This window comes from Rhinolophus sinicus, linkage group LG16 (assembly GCF_036562045.2).
Source record: "Rhinolophus sinicus isolate RSC01 linkage group LG16, ASM3656204v1, whole genome shotgun sequence".
Classification (NCBI taxonomy): Eukaryota; Metazoa; Chordata; class Mammalia; order Chiroptera; family Rhinolophidae; genus Rhinolophus; species Rhinolophus sinicus.
This window is the reverse complement of record NC_133765.1, coordinates 21,990,291-22,007,085: the sequence shown is the minus strand read 5'-3', so window position 1 is coordinate 22,007,085 and position 16,795 is coordinate 21,990,291. Positions and strand designations below refer to the sequence as shown.

The 16,795-nt window shown below is 41.4% G+C and overlaps 1 protein-coding gene and 1 long non-coding RNA gene across 4 annotated transcripts in view; one reads left to right on the top strand and one right to left on the bottom strand.

Moving 5' to 3' along the window:
* The window catches only part of TTC28 (tetratricopeptide repeat domain 28), a 611,406-nt gene that overhangs the window by 138,027 nt on the left and 456,584 nt on the right, over positions 1-16,795 (bottom strand). The window lies entirely within an intron of this gene.
* Positions 1,078-7,848, top strand: LOC141569230 (uncharacterized). The gene is made up of 3 exons (XR_012492716.1): positions 1,078-1,232; positions 5,565-5,699; positions 6,586-7,848. It is a non-coding gene; the product is annotated as an uncharacterized LOC141569230 (long non-coding RNA).

Here is a 16,795-nt window from a genome sequence, read left to right as displayed (position 1 = left end):
GAAGTCAAGAAGGTTGAAGAATTAGAAGAGTTCATCAGTTTCTGGCACCCAGATTTGGAAGTTTGAGACTACAGAGCAAAATCAGTTAAGTTTCTTGAGGGTTCAGAATGGTAACCAAGCTTTTGATAAAAGCAAAAGACCTTGTTCTCTGTGATCTTTGACCTTTGCTGTCTCTGTGATAGTATTTTTTACTCTTTTACTTTGAAATAATTATACTTTCATTCCTATCTTTGCAAATTGCAAAGATAGTATTGAAACATCATTTCCCTAGGATAAACACCTAGGCATGGAATCACTGGGTCAAACGGTAAGCCTGTTTTTCAGAGTGGCTGTGCCATTTTGCATTCCCACCACCAGTGTATGAGCGTTCCACTGTTCTGCATCCACACCAAAAGCTGGTATTGTGAGGTGTTTTTGTTTTTGCTTTTATTTTTCCATTCTGTATTGGTTAATATGATCATTTGATTGTTCTTTTCGAGCCTGTTAATATGGCGGCTTACATTGACTGATTTTCAAATATTGAGCCCATCTTGCATTCCCGGTATAAACTCTTCTGGTCATGGTGTGTAATTCTTTTTATATGTTGCTGAACTCTATTAGTTAATATTTTGTTAAGAATTTTGCATCTATATTTGATATACATATATATGTATATATATGTATGTATGTGTGTGTGTGCATACATGCGCACACACACACGAGTTCTGATAATTAAGTTTGCAAACTTCTTGCAATGCTGTTGCTAACCTTTTTTGACATCAGAGGGATTATTCATTATGAATTTGTATCAACTGGACAAACAGTTAACCAAGTTTACTATTTGGAAGTGCTGAAAAGGCTGCGTAAAAAAGTTAGACAACCTGAGCTTTTCACCCACAATTCATGGCTGTTGCATCACGACAATACACCAGCTCACACGGCACTATCTGTGAGGGAGTTTTTAGCCAGTAAACAAATGACTGTATTGGAACACCCTCCCTACTCACCTGATCTGGCCCCCAATGACTTCTTTCTTTACCCGAAGACAAAGGAAATATTGAAAGGAAGACATTTGGATGACATTCAGGACATCAAGGGTAATACGACGACAGCTCTGATGGCCATGCCAGAAAGAGTTGCAAAATTGCTTTGAAGGGTGGACTAGGTGATGGCATCGGTGCATAGCTTCTGTCGGTGCATAGCTTCCCAAGGGGAGTACTTCAAAGGTGACTGTAGTGATATTCAGCAATGAGGTATGTAGCACTTTTTCTAGGATGAGTTTGCAAACTTAATTGTCTGACTTCGTGTGTGTGTGTGTGTGTGTGTGTGTGTGTGCGTGTGTGTGTGTGTAATTAAAAAAATATATCTTTGCCTGGTTTTGGTATCAGGGTAATATAGGCTTCTTAAAATGAGTTGGGAAGTGTTCCCTCCTCTGCCATTTTCTGGAAGAGTTTGCAGAATTGGTGTTAATTCTTTATATGTTTGGTAGAGTTCTCCAGTGAAAACATCTAGGCTTGGAGATTTCTTTTGGGGAGGTTTTTAATGAAGAATTCAACTTCCTCAGTAGTCATAGGACTATTCAAATTATTTAGTACACATCGGGTAAATTGTGGTAGTTTGTACTTTTCAAGGAATTAGTCCATTTTAAGTGAGTTGTCAAATTTATGGATGTAGAGTATTCATAATATTTCCTTGTCCCTTTGATGTTTGCAGGGTCTATTATGATATTCCCTGTTTCATTCCCAACATTAATAATTTGTATCTTCTATTTTTCTTTGTCAGTGTTGCTACAGTTTGCCAATTTCAGTGACCTTTTCAAAGAACCAGTTCTTAGTTTTATTGATTTTTCTCTACTGTTTTTCTAGTTTCAATTTCATTGATTTCTGCTCTTGCTTTCATTATTTCCTTTCTTTGGATTGTTTCAGGTTTATTCTGCTTTTCTTCTTCCAGTTTCTTCAGGTTGGAGCTTAGATTATTGAGTTGAGACTTTTCCCTTGTCTGCCATATTTAGTGCTATAAATGTCCCCCTCAGCACTAATTTAGTTGATTCCCACAAATTCTGACAGGCTATATTTTCATTTTCATTCAGTTCACTGAATTCTTTCATTTTCCTAAGACTTTCTCTTTAAGCCACTTGTCATTTAAACATGTGTTTACTTTCTAAGTATTTGGGTCTTTTCTACCTATCTTTCTGTTACTGATTTCTAGTTGGATTTCATTATGGTTAGAGAACACTCTGATTTTAATTATTTTACATTTATTGAGGTTTGTTTTATGGCCCAGGATATGGTCTACCTTGCTTATGTTCTATGGGTTCTTGAAAAGAATCTATATTTTCCTGTTGTTGGATGGAGTGTTCTAAGATCTCAATTAGATCCTGTTGGTTCATGGTTAAGTTTTTCTGTATATTCTTACTGAAAGGAGAGTCCGTTATATTTGCCTGGATTTTTGCTCTTAACCATATTCTTCCTTCCTGATATTACAAAATTCCTTCTTTTAGCATTTGCTTTTTGTTAAGAGCATTTCCTTTAGCCATTCTTTTAGAGGTCTACTGGTAAAAAAATTCTCTTACTTGTCCTTCAACTGAGAATGCATTAATTTTCATTTTCCCTGGTTATATAATTCTGGGTTCAGATAATTCTTCTTCCAGGATTTGAAAAATGTTGTGCCACTTCCTCTGTACTCATGGTTTCTGCTGACAATTTCAGTGTCATTTAAATTGTTCTTCCCCTATATGTAATATAGATGTTGTTTCTCTCTGGTTGCTTTCAAGATTAATTTCTCATTAATTTTCTCTTGTTTGAGTATGATGTGTCTTGGTGTACATTTCTTTGAGTTTATCCTATTGGAATTGGATCAGATTCTTGAATTTGTAGGTTTATGTTTATCAGTTTGTGGAAATTTTCAGCCACTATTTCTTCATATTCTTTTTTAGTCCCTTTCTCCTCTTTCTGGGATTATGACACAAATGTTGGATCTTTTGTTATAGTCTCTAACATATCCTCCAGGCTCTATTCATATTTTTTTCTTCAGTCTATTTTCTCTCTGTTGCTCAGACTGGAGAATTTCTATTGTTCTATCTCCAAGTTCACTTTCCTTTGTCTGCTCCATTCTGCTGTTGAGCCCATCTGCTGAGCTTCTTATTTCAATTATTGTATTTTTAGTTTTAAATTTCCATAAGGTTTTTCTTTATACTCTCTATTTCTTTGCTGAGGCTTTTCATTTTCTCTGTTTCAAGTGTGCTCATAATTAGTCACTAAAGCATTTTTTGTGATATTTGCTTTAAAAATGTTGGTTGGATAATTCTGACATCTACGTCTTCTTGGTGCTGGCGTCTAGTGATTGTTTTTTCTCATTAAGCTTCAGATATTCCTGGTTTTTGGTCGATGAGTGAGTTTCAATTAAAACCTAGTCTTTTTGGATATTCTGTAATAAGATTCTGGATCTTATTTTAATCTTGTGTTTGAGCAGGTCTCCTCTGACATGACTCTGGTGAGTGAAGAGGGCGACCTTGTCACTGCCCAGTGGGAGTGGACATTCTGGTCTCGCCATGTGGCCGCTGTTGGGAGAACTCATTGTCAGGGAGCTTTTTACAAGGTCATTCTTAGGACCCTGAATACCCCTATTTCGTCTACCTTCCGGAGTATTCTTATGTTTGTTTGTTTATATACAATACCAAGGATTTTTAGTTGTACTTGAGGGGATGAAAGAGGCATTTCGTGTTTGTAGGGTGGGGGTGGAAGTTCAGCCCTCCACTGACATAACAGGGCTGCAACAGGCGGGATCACCTCATTGCTGCTCCCCACATGCCTCCCTGACACGACACGGAGGGATGACCTTGTTACTACTGAGAGACGGTGAAAGCCCTGACTCTCCAATAAGCCTTCGGAGAGAAGACTGGAGAGGTGCCTCCTTCCAAGCTTCTCATGTGTTCCCCACCATCACGTTGTACGAGGTTAGCAGCCTCACTACCAATGACTGGTGGTGAAAGTCTTGACTCTCCGCTGTGTAGCCTGTGACCCCATCGCAGGAGAAGGAGGAGCGCACGGTTACCACCAGGTGGGGGTGGAGGTCTAGGTTCTCCACCATTTCCTCCATTAGTTGGGGGAGGTGGAAGGTGCAAGTTTCACCTGGCAGGCGTGAAAGTTCCAGCTCCTCACGTGGTCTTCTCTGTTACTACCCCAGGAGGTGGGGTGGGGGCCTTGGTACAGCCTGGGAAAGATGAAAGTTTAGGCTCTCTATTTAGCCTTTGCTGGTGGGGATGGGGCCTCAATTCTTGCGTGGTGTTTGTCTGGAGAAGGCCAGATTGTCTGAAAGTTTTGTCTTGGTAGAGCGATCCTTCAGCTAGAGAGTAAGTTTTTCTTGGGTATTTATTTTTCAATCCATGCCCATTGGCATTTCCAACTTGCTGGTTTCTCCAATGTCCAGTCTGATATATTTGAAGCAAAAAGAAACCCAGGGATTTCATCATCATGTTTCCTGGGTCCTGAGGTCCCTAGCTCATCTGCCTTCTCACTACGTTTCTGAGTCTTCTTATGTTTGTTTTATATGTAATGTCCAGAGCTTTTAGTTGCCCTTTGTGGGAGAAATAAGAAGCGTATGTCCATTCCATTTTCCTAGAAGTTGGTGATACAATCTTGAGTAAGTCATTTCACCACTCTAATAAAGAATTAATGTGCCCAGTGCCTAACCAATAGAAAAGCACATAGTAAATAATGACTGAAGTAAATCAAATAAAACTAAAATGTTTTAAAACGAAGGCACAGGAAGATAAATTAAGAGTGAATCACCTTACGTTGTATGTTTGATTTCCACTATTACGTCCTTTAAAAACAACTACAATTTAAAAAAAAAGAAAGAAACCTTACCTTTTACAACTAAGAAAACGCTTATTCACATTATAAAAGGATTCTTTAGAAAATAAGCATAAGGGTTTATTAAATCTATTAATGAACTAAATCCCCCAAAATTTACCCTCCTACTAATTTATACCCAGTTTTCGCTAAGCAGAGTTGTTAAGAAGTAAAACCCCAGAGCTAAGAGGAACTCGAAAAGCCCAGTGAAGGAGAAATCCAGGAAGGGAGTCAGGAGTAGCAGACAGGGTGCGGAATTCAAGTCAATGAAATCTAAGGCCAGGCAGACATCTGACATTTAGAAGATCACTGGAGACGTTAGCAAAAGAAATTGAAAAGAGTTGTGGGAGAAGAAGCAGGTTTACAGTGGCTGAGAAGTAAATGTGAGTTGAGGAAGAAGAACCTGAGAGGAAGAGGAATGAAAAGGTGAAGCTAAGCTTGAAAGTGAAGGGGAGGAAATATGGGCATTTACATGTGATGGCTTCTAATATCACTACTGTAAGTGTTATTATATCAGAATCATTTCAAAAGAAGGATCAAGAAGCCTCAGACAAGAATGAATATATGGAATAAATACAAAGATGAAATAACTCCAAAATTGATTACTCTTAACTATATCTAAAACTGGTCTGAATATACTATAAAGTAGTGCTTCTCAGACTATCTTAGTGAAAAGCCAGTTTTGGGTTTTTTTGCTTTTTACAATGTTGCAGACTAATACTATTATAACAGGCAATGAAATATCACAGCAAGGTCCAGCTGCCATGAAGGTTTCGAAAGGTGTTCTCCCTCCCGATCTCGTGGACAGGGAACAGACGGTTCATGGACTGGCAGTGGCCCACGCTTAGAACAGCACTGCTCTCTAAGGTAGGACTCGGGCTGCACAGACCTCAGATTCAAAACCTGACTTCTCACCTGGGCTCCAGATGTCCAGGGGAACGTCTAACAGGACAGCATTCCGTTTCCGTGCCCCCGCTTGTATTAATCAGGGTAGGCTAGGTTACGCTGTCACAGAGAACACTCCAGTCTTAGAGGCTTACCACATGTCTGCTTCTTACTCGCTCTGCAGAGCAAGTCCAAGGTGAGTTGGCAGGAGGCTCTGTTCTGTACACCCACCACCTCACTGGCTATGGCAGGAAAACAGACCCTGCATGTGTGCTTTCTATGGCCTCATAGTTTATTGGCTAGAAGTAGCAGTACATCCTTGCCAAGGAAGCTGGGAAACTTAGACACATCACTTTAACCATAAGCAACAGGGAAAGTCTGTCAGAGTTCTACTGGAAAACAGCTAGTTGAGAACTACTTCTCTCTTCCCCTCACTCCTCCAGTGTGTTGGGCCAGGGGGCATGGAAAGGGACAGACGACTCTTGGTTAACCAGTATTCTCTTGGCTATTGCCGCTTTTTGCCCAAGAGGGGCTATTGGTGCCTTCATGCAGGCACACAAATGCTGGCCCCACTTGTGGCTCTTATATAAGTTCTTTGGAGCCCCTGCGGGGGAGTCTACCCACTGCATAGTTCCCTGATGTGGGAACTCTCTTTCAGATCCCATCCTTAGAGTTACACTCACTCCACAGCCTCGTGCTGCTGGGTTTCCTCATCCAGAGAGCCTTCCTGGGAGGGGTTCTGGAGAGATGTCTCAGACCAACTTCTGCACTCTTTGGTCCATGGGAAATCTGTATGTGCTTGCTTTGAAAACCAGGGAGTACCAGTTCTCCACTGCTGACCCCTGTCTCTATCTCCTCTCCCTCTCAGGAAGGCACGGGTAGCAGACCAGCAAGCTCATACATAATCAGGTGTCTGTCTGAAGAATGTGACTCCCATTTCTGCAGGCACCTCAAATGCTATACAAGTTCTCTTGGAGGGGAATAGCCACGTCTGCCCCCGACTGGGAGGTCCAGCTTGAGCATTCTCACAACATGGTGGCTGATGTTCCTCGGAATGAGTGATCCACGTGGGAGTGAGCCAAGCAGAAGTTGTATCCTTTTTATGGCTTTGCCTCAGAAGTCACATAGCATCACTTCACGTTCTGTTGGTTAACAGGGAATCTCTAAATCTGGCCCACACGCAAGAGAAGGAGAATTAGCCTCCACTTTTTGAAGGGAGGAGTGTCAATGAATGTGTGGACATATTTTAAAACCACCACACTCCTTAAACATTTTCTAACTCAGTCTATGGAAAGAACTATAGTACCAACCAAGAAGAGTCTGCAGCAAACAAATGTTTGACACAGAAATCATGACAATCTCAAGATATTGTCAAAAGCTTTGTGTTTGTAAATGTTTAATAATGGGTAAAGGGATGTACTGCTAGACTCTCGGGAAATGAGATCCACAAATCTTTAAATGCTCCAATAAATCTCTTTCTGCCACAAACTTGTAAAAACATGGAGCAAATGTTTGTAAGTATTTGCACAAGGGAAGCTTTAATAACTAATAAAATAAGAGAGCTGAAGGTGTGAGAGTCTGTATCTTTCCTCCTACCCAGGGTCACTATCAAGATGCCTACTCTGGCAGAAGCCCATCTCTCCATCTGCACAGATGATCGAAGAAGAAAACAATCCAGGAACGCGTTGCTGTCTAGAATTGTAACGATACTGATTTGGTCAATGCCGCTCTGGCTTGAATGGTTTAGAAAAGTCCCGAGGCTTATCAAGGCCAAAGCACTTGCCCAGAGACAACCCCACAGGCAGGATAAGGGCGACCCTGTGCCCTCCGGCTCCACAGCCTGAGCTCTGTATCCCTAGGCGGCGTTGCCGCTCCTAAACACCAACACAGAACTCACGATGCAGGGGAGGGCTGAGGTGGCTTCTGCTCCACTAAAAGAAAATCAATATTGTTGACCGAAATTCAAAGATAACGAACAAAAATAGAGGATGGTTCAAATGAACAAAGAATAACAATGACCACCAGTTCTCAAGATACAGGTACTTAAAAGGACAGACACAAGCATGAATCATGGCGTGCCACCTTTTCCTGTTAACTATTAGGATTACAGAACTACCGTTTACATCCTGAGTTTGGGGCACAGGAGTGGGGGAGCGGGGAAGGGGACGGGCTGCAGTCGCCTAAATGGGAGGAGAGACGTGGAAAGAAGCACACCACGTTGTGATTCATGAAACAACAGAAAATAAAACATGGCTCTCTGAAATGAGCAACTGCCTCCAGTACCCAGTGAGCACCATTTCTGTGGTCCAATCAAAATCAAGGAGATGACGGTAAAGAAGATAAACTCACAGTAACAAGGCTAAAGGCCTTAATCATTGCTCGTTTCAATTAAACACACTTTTATCAGGACTGCTTTTAGGAACCATGAGCATTAGATGAACAATTTAAAATATAAAACGGGCAAAAAGTAAAGGGCTTTCCATTGCAGGAGGGAGATTAAGGAAAGTAAGCCTGACATGAAGGAAAATCTTACAGGGACCTGTTTGCCGGGCATTAGAAAACACCAGGCCCTCACACTGGCTGGCCACGAACTAGCTCTGAGATTGAAATCCCTCAGCGTCTCTGAGTTGTGGTTTTGTTGTGTTTTGTTTTTCTAAACATTAAGGGGATTGGATGATACAATCACGACAGTCCCTCTCTAGCTGTAAAATTGTGATCCTAGCGTTCCCAGGAAAGTCTCCTTTGGAAGCCCACGTCGGTGCCACCTCTCCCAGCACGGCTCCCTTTGGTGGCAGGCCCTAGGCCAAACCTCCTTTGTCTCTGCTCCTGGCTTATCTCATACAAATGACCAGGATCGCAGCACCAACTATTAGGATACAGATGATTTCTGTGGAAGGCTCTGCCACAGGTCAGCGGCTGCTCAGTAAGGAGGGCGGGCCTTCCCACACAGGGACGCAGAGGAAGCTTGTCACGGGCTGGACCTGGGTGTAGTCCTGGCCTCTTGGTGACCGTGGACATGTGAATTCCTTGTCTATCACGTCAAGAGGGTCCACCTTGACTCTTTGTTAATGGGGACAAAATGAAGGGATTCAGAAAGCACTGTTAAACACAGAGTAATACACTGACGACCATGACGAGTGAATGCTCCAGATTCAGCCGGAAGTCTTGCCAGGACTGAGCTGTGTGCTGCGTTGCTCCCTAAAAGGAAGCTTGATGTAAAACAGACACAACGTTGAGGCTGATGTGCCTCTGAATCTCCCCGGAGCAGCTAGTGGCTACAGAACTAATAAGGTCCCAGCGGACTCTTTCGCTACAGAAGCTTTAACAGTAATGCTGACAGTTCCGCTGTCCACGTCAGTCCCACTCAGATCCCCACGTCTGGAACACACCACGTGAGAAACTCTAACTGTGGACCTTTGCTGTCACTTCCCACTAAGGTCAACATTCTCGCTACCCACTGTCCCATTTCAAGTTCCAAGAAGTTACGATTTCTGTCTGTTAAAATGAACTTTCGGACTCCCCAAGAGTGTTATGGGACTGCGGGCATTTAACAGAGCAACGGTATCCATGGGCCTGGACTTTCTAGAAATGACCAGGTTCATATAATCTTCTCAATACCAAGATTCATTAGATGCATACCTAAGTATATTTAATTTGTACAACTCCCTTGGATATTTACTCATATAAATAAATCAGAAATAAGTATGTTTTCAGATCAGATTCTTGAGTCTTGACTTTTTACTTGGGAAATATGGTAACTGTAAATATTGGGAAAACTCTGGGTTAACCAGCATGGTCAGAGAAGATAAAACCGTATTTAATTTTTAAACGCAAAAGAAGAAAGCGGGAGGAGGGAGAATAGCAATAAGCACATTCACGCAAGGTTTAACTAACTGCACTTTACCAGCTGACGAGACCGGCTCAGAGAGGTACACCAGCGAGTCGGTGACAGTGACGGGACTTGAACCCAAGTTCCATTCACTGAAGCTCATGCTGTGCTTCATTCAGGTCTCTGCTCCAACAGCATCTCCTCACAGAGGCCGTCCTGGACCTCACCACCTCAGACAGCCCAGCCTCCTTCCTCCCCACCCACTCGCTGTGCTTTCCTACCCTTTTCTCCGGCTTGATTTTCCTTCATAGCACTTATCTGTTTGTTTAAAAACACATCTCCTATACTAGAATGTAAGCTAAACAGGATTTTTTTTTTTTTAATTCACTGCTTTATTTACAATGCCTAGAACAGTGCCTGAGACATGGTGCTCATTCAATATTAAATAAACAAATGAATGAAAAATCCTAAGTGCGTGTGTTTCTGATCACATCTCACTGGAGGACATAGTAAAAAAGCAGATACATACATAACACACACATACATACACACATACATACACACATATGTATATACATATGGATACATTCCACTCCATCGTTCTGTCTATGATCTGAGTGGTACGATCATAGAGTAAAGGTTCAAATTGGTTGTGGAGACAACTCATCAATATTTTTACTAAGAGAAAAGAACAGCTGTGTACTGGAAACTGGAGGACAAGTTTCCCTCACAAGCATAGCAGCAGCCTTTTGTCCACACTGTTATTGCGTCCTATCAGCTCTGGTACGAGAATTAATATACAGGACTCTTTCCATGGAAAGTCTGGTGAAGATGATTTTATCTTATTTGTGCCATTCTAAGGACGATTTAATACCAAACAAACCTCCCAGATCTTTCATACAGTTAATTCTACAACCACTCAACCTCTTCTGACTCACCAACAAAAGCCACATCAATACGGGAGCAAAGGATTCATGTATTACACCAAAACAGTCTCTTTAGTATTTCTGAAGTAACTCCAATTTTTGGTCATTTGAATGATTCTGCATTTAAAGTGGGCTCTATTTCCAGATCTTTCTGAAACAGTCAGGAGATATACCTAATAAAAAATGCATTTCAACAAAAAGGAATTAAACAGAATATGGAGCTTTGGGGTCATTGGGGTTTATGTGAGACTTATTCACTTATTCACATCAGCCATTCACGCTGAGAATATAAAACCTTACAAAGAAAGTGATACCTTCAATGGTACATCATTAGGACACATATATACTTTATTAAGGCAGGATAATTGTCCGATAAATGTTGATCTATCAGTCACGCATATCTTTCACACAGCAGATACTCTGAGATCTCAATTACATACCTGATATTCAGCAGTGTGGCCTGAAATAGAAGGCTGAACTATGTCTTGGGGGGGGGCAGGAATTAGGGGTGAATACGCTATGCTCTTCTTCCTGATTCCCATAAGCAGAATACTGCTGCATAGGCCCATTTTGTGTTTTTAGAATTACCCAGATTCCCCCCCCCCTTTTTTTTTTGTGTCAGAATTCATTCCCAGTAACAGCTTGAGCAATGTAGCAATTGTGCTCTGAAATGACTTGTAAACCACAGACACAAATATTTGGGCCAAGAATGTGGAATCCATTGCTGTCACATTCCATTATTTCTGGTGGAGCAATTCACTAACATTTTGGAATCTAGATCATAAATTATGCAGAGCCTCAGCAAAAGAGCTGAGGACACAAACTGCTGTAATAAAATTCCTGTTATTAGAGCCATAAAAATAGAACAAAGGAAAGACAAAGAAGAAAAATCAGGGTTGGACTTTTCTGACAGTGCTTGTCCACCATTGGTAATGATTTCACAAAATGAATATGTAACATTTGGGAAACCATCAGACAAGCCAAAAATGATACGATGGGCATACAGTCATTCATAAACACTACTACCACCACGAGAGTCTCCAGAATAAAGTGAGTTTTTTGAAGACTGCTTGAACGTTGACACAAATGAAAGTGTCTACATGTACAGCAGAGGCATCTGTACATTTTTCATGACTATCAAGGGGTATGAAATGTCCAACCACGGCACACAGGCAGTGGTGGAATGTTCTATGTGGCTGTATTATAAACTGTCAGAGGGAGGAAGAGCTCCACGTTACCATGTAATCCGGAACAAGTCATTTCTCCTCTCTGGGGAAAATACCTGAGTGGCAGAGCTGGAACTAAAACCCCCATCTCTTGACTCCCAACCCACTGAGCTTTATCTGGCAGAATGAGGCCTCAAGCATGGCAGGTGTACGAAAAGTATTTGATGGGCAGACGGATGGAAGAATGAGTAGATAGATGGGTAAATGGATAAATGAAAACAAATGAATGAAATAATAAAACCATCCTCTGTGGGTCAATGTTCATCGCCAGAAAAGGTCAAAGAGTACACACCATTGAAACACTTTAGAAATGAAATAAAGAGTTGAAAAAAGGATCAGGCTTAGCAACCATGCCCAATCTGACTCCAATAATTCTTTCTTTCCAAGTATAACTATATATATATATATATATATATTCCCAAAAGGAAGAATGAGTGTGAGAAAAAACATAGGTAAACTTATTTCTTAAGCAGGACTGCTATTATTTGACACCATTAGGTATGACTCCCTTCTTCAAAACGCAATATAAACAAGGGAGAACAGAGAAGGTGAGAGGTGGGCCCTAGCACAGAGATGCACCAAAAGTCAGGCTTGCACTTTATGAGCACACCTCTGCTTCTGCAATTATTACAAACATATTCAGAAGAAAACAAAATGCTTTTTAAGATCACATAGAAAGTCTAAAATGTTAAAAGAGGAAAAGGGGGCTCAGTACAAGTTAAAACCATATAAGGGAAGAAAGTTATTTTTTTCACCAGCATGGGAGGAAACTTTTCTTCTAGCACATCCCACAAAAGGAACTAGCTCCAATCATCTGTGTAGGTCAGAAATCTTTAAGTTTTCTACAAAGAAAACCTACGTTCTGTTAATTTCCCCAGAGCCTTGACACCACTCAGAGCAGGAGGAAAAGGGATGGCAGAAGAAAGAAGGAAAAGAGCCTCATGGTGCCAGCAGTGCCCCAAGGCGGACGGAGGTCTCAGTGCAATACCAGCCACGATTTCCTGATGCTGTACTGTGTGCCAGGCAGCACGTGGAGTCCTTCACATATATTGTCGCATTTAAGCCTCACACGAGCTGCAGCCCCTACACCCACGCTGGAGGTTCCATTCTTAACTCCACGCTTCAAGAAATTGAAGCTTGAAGTACTTATATAACTTCCTCAAGGCTACACAGCTCTAGATGGCAGAACTATGATTCAAACCCAGGCCTATCTAACACTAAGGCTCAGGTTTTTCTGTGTCCTGGTTGCCACAGTCCCACCCCTCTGAGAATCCCAGGAAGCTATAGCTTTACCAGGCTTAACAGAAGGTGACTTGGAAATCTACCAAGTATACCTTCAACTTCTTTCAAGACTATGATCTGCGATCGCTGGTCAGAGTTTCAAAAATCCGGGCTTACCATTACAAAACAACTGGCAGTTGTCTTTCTTTGGTAAAACCTTCTGGAAAGCCAAAATTGCTGTGCTATGGTCATTCCTTACCCAAGTCTGCATCTTAACATCCAGCTAATTGAGATGAGTGGAGACATCTGTAAGCTTATTTTTAAAAAGACAAATCTCTCAGAGCATAATAACATCAGTACCATTGACTGAGTGCTTGCTATGTGCTAAGCACTACTCATCAATTCACAAAGCATCAAAGATGAACAAGCAGAGAGCTAAGCTCTGGGAATACAAATGCACCAGATGGGGAGCCCGCAGCCTCTGCAGGGGCTCACAGGCTGAAGGGAGAGACAGGCAAAAAAGCCCACCACGCAGGGGAGTAGGAAGCGAGCTCCCTGCCTGCCAAGCACAAAGCATCGCAGGGATGTAGCAGAGCAGCGTGAGGATGTGAGAAAGCTTCTTAGAGGAGGTGCTGTCTCCTCATAACCACCTGAGGCTGGAACCTGAGGATCAGAAAGGTTATGCAACACAGAGGTCCACAGCTAGGAAGTGGGCTGAGCCGAGGTTCACCTCACTTCAAAGCCTGCTCTGCCCATCACTTGCTCTGGCCTCACAGGAAAATACCCTCCTTAAAGCTTCTGCCATAGGAGAAATCGTACAGGGGAAAAACTAAACAACAACAGAAACATACACTAACTTCCGATTCTCAGTAGAGTCACATTGATGAGACTCTTATTTTAGTACTTAATAGTCATCACAGCATTTTCACATTCACATTCTCATTTTTTTGTTTGAAAAAAAATCCACACATTTGCATATTATGCATTTTTAATTTTTTTAACTTTTCAGTAACAGTTGATAGTCAATATAATTTTATATTAGTTTCAGGTGTACAGCATAGTGGTTAGACATTTATATAATTTATGAAATAATCTCTCAATTAATCTAGTATCCACCTAGCACTATACATAGTTATTACAATATTATTAATTATATTCCTTATGTTGTACTTCACATCCCCATGACTGTTTTGTACTTCTTAATCCCTTCTTCTTTTTCACCCAGCCCCCCCAAGCCTCCCCTCCCATCTGGCAACCATCAGTTTGTTCTCTGTATCTGAGTCTGCGTCTGTTTTGTTTCTTCATTTATTCTGTTTTTTAGATTCCACATGTAAGTGAGATCACATGGTATTTGTCTTTCTCTGACTTATTTCACTTAGCATAATACCCTCTAGGTCTATCCATGTTGTTGCAAATGGTAAAATTTCATTATTTTTTATGGCTGAGTACTATTTCAATTATATACGTACCACTTCTTTATTCAATTGTCTATTATGGGTACTTAGGGTGCTTCACTATCTTGGCTGTTGTAAATAATGCTGCAATGAACATAGGGGTGCATGCATCTTTTCAAATTAATGTTTGGATTTCTTTGAATAAATACCCAGAAGTGGAAATGCTGGGTCATAAGGTAGTTCCATTTTTAATTTCTGAAGAACCTCCAAACTGTTTTCCATAGTGGCTGTATCAATTTGCAATCCCACCAATAGTGCATGAGGGTTCCCTTTTCTCCACATCCTCACCAGTACTTGTTTGATGATTTATTGATGATAGCCATTCTGACAGGAGTGAGGTGGTATCTCATTGTGGTTTTTATTTGCATTTTTCTGATGATTAGTGACATTCAGCACCTTTTCATATGTCTATTGACCATCAGTTATGTCCTCTTTGGAGAAATGTCTATTCAGGTCCTCTGCCCATTTTTTAAGTTGGATTATTTGTATTTTTGGTGTTGAGTTGTATGAGTTTCTTATAAATTTTTGATATTAACCCCTTATCAAATATATCATTGGCAAATATCTTCACCTAGTCAGTTGGCTGTCTCTTCATTTTGTTGATGGTTTACTTTGATGTACAAAACTTTTTAGTTTAATGTAGTCCCATTTGTTCATTTTTTTCTTTTATTTCCCCTGTGTAGGTGATATATCACAAAAAAATATTACTATGAGCAATGTCAGAGAGTTTACTGCCTATATTTTCTTCTAGGAATTTTATGGTTTCAGGTCTTACATTTAAGTCTTTAATCCATTTTGAGTTTATCCTTGTATATGGTGTAAAAAAATGATCTAGTTTCATTTTTCGCATGTATCTGTCTAGTTTTCCCAGCACCATTTATTGAATAGACTGTTTTTATCCCATTGTATATTCTTGCCTCCTTTGTCATAGATTAATTGACCATATAGGCGGGGTTTATTTCTGGGCTCTCTGTTCTGTTTCATTGATCTTGTGTTTGTTTTTATGCCAGTACCACACTGATTTGATTACCATAGCCTTGTAGTATAGTTTGGTATCAGTGTGATATCTCCAATTTTGTTCTTCTTTCTCAAGATTGCTGTGGCTAGTCAAGGACTTTTGTGGTTCCACATACATTTTTCAATTATTTTTTCTAGTTCTGTGAAAAAGGTCCTTGGGGGCCGGCCCGGTGGTTCAGGTGGTTGGATCGCCATGCTTCTAATGCTGAGGTCACCATATGGGCCAGTCAGCTGCAACCTCTACAGCTAAGATTGTGAACAACAGCTCTCCCTGGAGCTGGGCTGCCATGAGCAGCCGGGGGTTGGCGTAAGCTGCTGTGTGCTGCCGTGGGCTGCTGTGCTGCTGTGAGCTACCACGTGCTGCCATGAGTGAGTGGCCGGCAGCTGGTGAGAGTTGCTGTGAGTGGTTAATCTGAGGCAGTCGGTCGATCTGCTTTAATTTCATCCCACTCAGAGATGGGCAAAGCGAAGACATACAGGGAAGGCTGGGGACAAGGAAGAAAAGCAGGGGCTACCAGTGTCAGCCACACAGTGAAAGCATTTCTGCTTCCAGGTGATGTGCTCTGAAGATGACTCCAGTGCTTTCACCCACCACTGAGAGACCAGCAGCCAGCACAGCTGCCATGGACCACATGCAGATGTTACCAGCTTTCACCCCACAGGTATTCATGTTGGCTGATGCCAGCCAGCCACCTGAGTGCTTCCCCACTGCCTTGCCAGAGCCCAAGAACAGCAAAGGAAGCCAGACCAGGCCTCTGCAGCTGTGCAAGTGCAAGACACGACCCTAGACCCCTGCAGCTGACCCCCTCCACTGTGTGCACACTCCAGGCTAGACCCTCCAGCTGTCCACCTACATTCCTCCAGCCTGACCCCTGTCACCGGCCTGTAATGCTGTGCACACAACCAGAGGGAGACTATGCAGCTATGGGAGAACATACAAAAATGTAAATCAATTAAAGTCTCCAACCAAAAGGTATAGACCAATTGAATAATTACCAAAAAACTAAAAACAAAAACAAAAAACTAAGACTCAACTATATGCTGCCTGCAAGAAACATTTCAGCTTTGAGGATACATATAGGCTCAAAGTGAAGGGATGGAAAAAGATAATCCAAACAAATGGAAACCAAAAGAGAGGAGCAGCAGCTATACTTATATCAAACAAAATAGACTTTAAGTAAAGAACTGTAAGAAGAGACAAAGAAGATCACTATATAATGGTAAAGGGGTCAATTCTTCAAGAGGCTATAACAATTGTACATATATATGCTCCCAACCTAGGAGCACCTAAATATATTAAGCAAATTCTAACAGATCTGAAGACTGTAATAGACAACAATACAATAAAAGTAGGAAACTTCAATGCCCCATTTTCAACAATCAACAGATCATCCAGACTAGAAAT